Genomic DNA, 6280 nt, shown 5'->3' with positions numbered 1-6280 from the left:
CTCCGTTGCATATTGAAGGAACAGCACATCAATTATTTAGTTCACTCTCGGTTAGGTACTCAACAATATTAAATGTTGGTTAACATGCCAAGAGGTGAAGCATAACAAGTGCAAGTTTAAATGGGGCCAGATATAACAAACAACAAATCCAGTAAATCCCCATATGCATTAGCAATTTAATGCAACAACAATTTTAAACATTTTAAATGTTGTTATCATGATGCGGATGACATGTGCAAGTTTATGCAATTTTTATTAAAAGTTGACAAGAGCATTATGAAGCATTTTTCACCGTGGTGGAAAGAAAAGGGGTGCCACGGCAACGATAATGAAAACGGTGCCACGACAATGTTCCGGTTCTGGTAACTTGATGAGATATCGATGCAAAGGAGAAGTGTGCAGATGTGTGCAAAAGATGGTGGGGCACTCCCGGATACTGGGTGTCCCATGAGTCGACGATGGTGACAAGACAAAAGAGGGGCAACGTGCACCGACAATTCGAGCACAGAGCAAGCACGAGCATCTCATACATCACACATGCATTCGTTCACGGGCGGTCGTCTTGGGGTTATACCTTCGAAGCATGTGTTATCAGAGGGGTTCGAGTTCGATGCGGTGTACGGGAAGTAGACGTTCTCGGGACGTCGAGGGAAGTAGTTGTTCATGTCCGTCGATGTTCGGGGTCACGACATGGAACTTGACGTCCACGGGGTCTTCGAGGGTCGACGGTACACGTTTCAAAGATGTTCGAGCCATCGGTAGCTATACTTGGTGAATCCCAAAACGGTCTTGGCGACTTCGCGCTTAGGGGGTACTTGGCGTTTCCGTGTGGTACTTGGCGAAATCCACATCGGATGTAGTAGAACATTTTGAAACGGAACTTGGCCATCCGAAGGTGTACTTGGTAAACAACGTTCATCGTGGAAGTAGTGGTACTTAGGCATTTCGGTTAGCACTCGTTCAGACATCCAAGGTCTTTGGCGCTACGGTAGTCGTACACACATTCGGAGAGGAACTCGGCGTATCCATGTACTTGACGTTCCGGTGTGGTAGTCATTCGGGCGTCTGACAAAACGGTACTTGGCATTCTTCGAAAACACCGGTCGTCACGGAACGCGTTCTTGGCGATACCGTAGGGCAGCAGGGTACTTGACGCATCCACAAAAAGGTCTTGGCGTCCTTGGCAGATGAAGACCACGATGCGAGGATGGCTTGGGGTCGAACGGCCGAGATAAAGTGGTGCAAGAAGGCGAGGCTGGCGTAGGAGCTTGAGGTCACGGGGCCCAGGCATGCAGTAGCATGGCACAACAATGGGCAGGCCATAGTCGGCAGCGAAGGAGGGGCCGACCGTGGCGGCAGGAAGGCGACGAAAATGGGTAGCAGCGAAGGAGCGGGCGCGATGAGGGAGGCGGGACGCGTGCAACAGAGGCCCGACTTCCTGGTGGTACTCCGGCGAAGACGGTCGGAGCGTCGGTGGTCGATGGGCGCAACGCAACTGGAGGGCGCCATGGTGCACGCGGGAACAGGGTAGCAGAGAGGTGCAGATGCGCTGGAGGAGGGCGCCGGCAGCGGGCAAACTCCAGGGCAGCGGCTTGGTCGGGTCCAGTGGGCATGCTCCGGCGGAGATGCTTCAACGGGGGCAGACGCGAAGCAGAGGACGGAGTGGCGACGGGGTCGGCCTGCATGTGGTGGCGCGCATCGGGCTCCAAGGCGATGAAGAGGAGGCAGTGGGATGAGGGTGTCGGTGTTCTGGGAACGGGGGTCCTAGACTTGCCTGCCTGCGGCCTGCGGCGTGGCTCAAAGGGGGGCCCAGCACGGCCCATCTTCACCAACACAAACCCAAGACCCTCGCGAGGGGCCAAGCCTCGCGGGGCGGACGACGCAGAGCTTCCTCAGGCACGGCCTCATCAAGCTGGCTCGCGAGGAGGCGGAGAGATCAAGGCGGGGTACCTCACGAGGTGCCCGTGACGCAAGCCATGACGACCAAGGGTGCCAGGCGGGTGCCAGCCCGCGCAGTGTCCTCCTTTCCTCTTTGGTTCAAAGGGGGCAAGCGCAGCCGCGGAGTACCGAGGCATCAGGCAAAGGTTGCCATTTCAGTGCAACAAGACCAAGACCAGGAGGATTGCAAGATGGAGGTCATCGTGGAGCCCAAGACGGCGTCACCGCCAGAGCTTTGTGCAGGCGAAGACTACTTTTGTCAGGATAGCTGGTACTAGCTGTCCCCTTCAAATTAGCCCGCCATTGTTGGCTCCCTTCCCGCTCGATATTTGGGAAGAGGACCAGGGACTCTATAAATAGGACTAGCCACCATAGTAGGAGGGGGGATCGAAATCCAAGAGAGAGGTTGAGGGGCATCAACGATCGAAATCCGAGAGAGAGAGAGAGAGAAGGGTGAATGAACTCCTCCCAGCAGTTCATCACCCCAGCCAAGAACAGACCCTCGCCAGGCTGTTCTTCCTTGTATTGTTCATCATCATCAGCCCGAGAGGCAATCCACCACACCACACACTGGAGTAGGGTATTACACCACAACGGTGGCCCGAACCAGTATAAACCCTGTGTCTCTTGTGTTGTTCTTTCCGTAGCTTAAATCTTAGCGAGGCTGAGGGGTGCAGGTTGGTAGGAGGCGAAAGCTCCATGCGCACCCCAGTGTTCGAACCTCAAGGGTCTGCCGGAACCCGAAATCCGACATTTGGCACGCCAGGTAGGGGTGCACCAGAGTTTTCTCTTCCGCCACCGCCACGGCCTGCCTCGCGATGAGTAGCGCGTCACCCGCTCCGGCCGCTGGCACCAGAAGGGGGCTCCGAGCCCTGGCCCCAGCCCTGCAATGGGTACGATGGCCGGACAAGTTCAAGCCAACGATGCCGCCGCGCTACGGCGGCGTGACAGATCCGCTGGCCTTCTTGCTGGCGAGCGAGGAGACCCTCCTCGAAGCCGGAGGTGACGATAGGGTCATGGCCAACTGGCTCCCCATGGCCCTCACCGGCGCTCCGCGCACATGGCTGCCCCACCTGCCGGCAGCCTCCGTGGCCTCCTGGGAAGAGCCCCGCAGCCTCTTCCCCGCCCATCGCACTACACCAACACCCCCGGTCGTCGCGGCCCTCCTGGGCGGCTCACAGGCGCCGCCTACAAGTCACCACGTCAAGCCGTTCATCCGCCGGGTCAACGCCGCTTCCACGTGGCAGGGGCTCTCCCGGACCGGGCGGCGCCCAAGGCCGGCCTGACCTTCAACTCGGAGGACCACCCCTCCAACTCGGCCTGCTCAGGTGCGCTCCCCATGCTGTGCATCCCCACCATCTGCCAGGTGGCCGTCACCAGAACTCTCATCGATGGCGGTGCGGGCCTCAGCGTGCTCTCAGTCGAGGCCTTCAACCTCCTCTGCATACCCCTGGAACGGCTGCAACCCAGCCGTCCCTTCTCAGGCGTTGGGGGCGGATCATCCAGCTCCTTTTGACAGATCCGGCTCCCAGTAACTTTCGGCACCTACAACAACTTCCGCACGGAGCTGGTCGACTTCGACATCGCCCCCATCGGCCTCCCCTACAATGCCATCCTCGGCTACCTAGCACTGGCCCAGTTCATGGCCGCGACGCACCCGGCGTACAACCTCATGAAGATGCCCGGGAGCAGCGGTGTCCTCACCGTGCACGGGGACACCGGAGACGCGCTGCGGGTGCTCAAGCTCGCCTTCAAGAAGGCGGCGTCAGCACAGCCCGCCGACTTGGAGACCCCCGAGCCCAAGGGGGCTGCACCCGCCAAGAAGAAACAGTTGTTCACCAAAGACAAGGTAGAAACCAAGCAGATACCCGTCGATGAGGACGGGTCCACCAACGCCACTTTCACCATAGGCACCAACCTCGAACCCGAGCAGGAGGAGGCCCTGGTCGGGTTCCTGCGCACAAACAAGAAGGTATTCTCTTGGGAGCCTGACCAGTTGGCAGGGATCCCTAGGAATGTAATCGAGCATCACCTCAACGTGTGCCCCAGCGTGCGCCCTGTGAAGCATAAGGCCAGGTGGCAGTCCACAGAAAAGCAGGCCTTCATCGTCCAAGAGACCCGCAAATTAGAAGCCGCTGGGGTCATTCGCGAGGTCCGATACCCGGATTGGTTTGCCAACACTGCTGTTGTGCCAAAGAAGGGAGGGAAGGAGCGCATGTGTGTCGACTTCACTAACTTCAACAAAGCATGCCCGCAAGATCCGTTCCCGCTCCCCCGCATCGACCAGATCGTCGATTCCACCGCGGAATGCGACCCGCTATGCTTCTTGGATGCCTTCTCTGGGTATCACTAGATCAAGATGGCGGTAGAAGACGTCGAAAAGACAGCTTTCCTAACCCCGTGTGGGGTGTACTGCTACACATGCATGCCATTCGGGCTGCGTAAAGCAGGGGCGACCTTTCAGCGGCTGATGCACATCACCTTGGGCCCGCAGCTCGGGAAGAATGTTGAAGCTTACGTCGATGACATTGTGGTAAAGTCTCGGGAGGCCAGGACCCTGATACAAGACCTGGAGGAAACCTTCGCGAGCCTCAACGCAGTGAACCTACGGCTCAACCCAGAGAAGTGTGTGTTCGGAGTCCCCTCGGGCAAGCTCTTGGGTTTCCTCGTGTCCCACCGAGGCATCGAGGCTAACCCGGAAAATGTCAAGGCGGTGGAAGACATGAGCCCGCCAAAGACCCTCAGAGAAATGCAGAAGCTCACTGGGCGCGTGACCGTGCTGGGACGCTTCATCTCCAAGTTGGGGGAACGAGCGCTGCCCTTCTTCCAGCTAATGAAGAAAAAGGGGCCCTTTGAGTGGACTAAAGAGGCCGACAAGGCGTTCCAGGATCTCAAGAGATACCTGACCAGCCCACTGGTCATGGTGGCTCCACGCCCTCAAGAGCCCCTGGTGCTTTACCTCGCTGCCACTCCCTACTCCGCCGGTGCAGCCCTGGTGGCGGTTAGAGAGGAGCGTCAAATCAAAACCGTGGCAGCAGCTCGGGACAAGGCAGAACAGGAACAAGGAAGGCCCACAGAAACCGCCGCCGCGGTTGAGGAGGATCAGCCGCCGCAGAGGAGTGCACCGGAGGCGGAAGAGGCCCCTCCCCCAGATGGCCAGCCTTAGGAGGCCTCATCGCCTCAAGAGGCACCAGGGTCTCCGAAAGGAGCCGCCAGCACTGACGCACCCAACCTCGTTGAGCACCCAGTGTACTTCGTCAGCACGGTGTTGTGGGATGCGAGGGCACGGTACCCCATGCCTCAGAAACTCCTCCTCGCGCTACTGGTGGCCTCGCGCAAGCTGCAGCACTATTTTCAGGGTCACCCCATCAAGGTCGTCTCGTCATACCCCCTGGAGAGAGTGCTCAGGAGCCCTAACTCAGCTGGAAGGGTCGCTAAGTGGAACATAGAACTGCAAGCGTTTCAGCTCAAATTCAACACGACCAGGGTCATCAAGGGAGCAGCGTTGGCAGATTTTTTGGCAGAATGGACGGAGGCACCAGGCCTCAAGGCCGACGAGGATCGGTCCCTCTCCCTGGGAAGCGAGGCGCCAGAAGGCTGGGTCATGTACTTTGATGGGGCATTCTCCAGGCATGGCGCTGGGGCTGGGGCGGTGCTTATATCGCCTACTCAGGACAAGCTCTACTACGCTGTGCAGCTCTGTTTCCAGCAAGGTGAAAAGGTCTCCAACAACATAGCGGAGTATGAAGGTTTAATAGCGGGCTTGAAGGCCGCAGCTGCCCTGGGAGTGAAATTCCTCACCATCAAGGGCGATTCGCAGCTCCTTGTCAATTTCTCCAACAAGGTGTACGAGCCGAAAGATGAGCACATGGAAGCCTACCTTGTGGAGGTCCGCGGGATGGAGAAGCAGTTCTGGGGATTGGAGTTGCAGCATGTGCCCCGTGGCACCAATCAGGAGGCCGGCGACATCGCCAAACGGGCGTCCAGGAGGTTACCTCAGGAGCCTGGCGTTTTCGAGGAGCGGCTCTTCAAGCCCTCAGCCCTGCCGTCAATGTCAAACATGGCTCAGCCTCGGGAGGAGCTCCCCTATCCACCTGCCTCGGGAGCTCCGGCCTGTGGCCCGGCCTCAGGAGCACGCCTGCTCCTGACGATGGAACCTCGGGAGGGATGCTGGATCACGGAGCTCCGGAGTTACTTAACGCAAGGGACCCTGCCGGAGAAGGAGGAGGAAGCGGAGCAAGTGGCACGCCAGGCCACGGCATACTGCATCAAGGATGGAGAGCTCTACCGGAAGCGACCAAACAATGTATCCCTGCGCTGCATCTCCAGGGAGCAAGGGTAG

This window comes from Triticum urartu, chromosome 5, assembly GCF_003073215.2.
Source record: "Triticum urartu cultivar G1812 chromosome 5, Tu2.1, whole genome shotgun sequence".
Taxonomy (NCBI): Eukaryota; Viridiplantae; Streptophyta; class Magnoliopsida; order Poales; family Poaceae; genus Triticum; species Triticum urartu.
The sequence above is the reverse complement of the archived record's forward strand: the minus strand, read 5'-3'. Positions refer to the sequence as shown.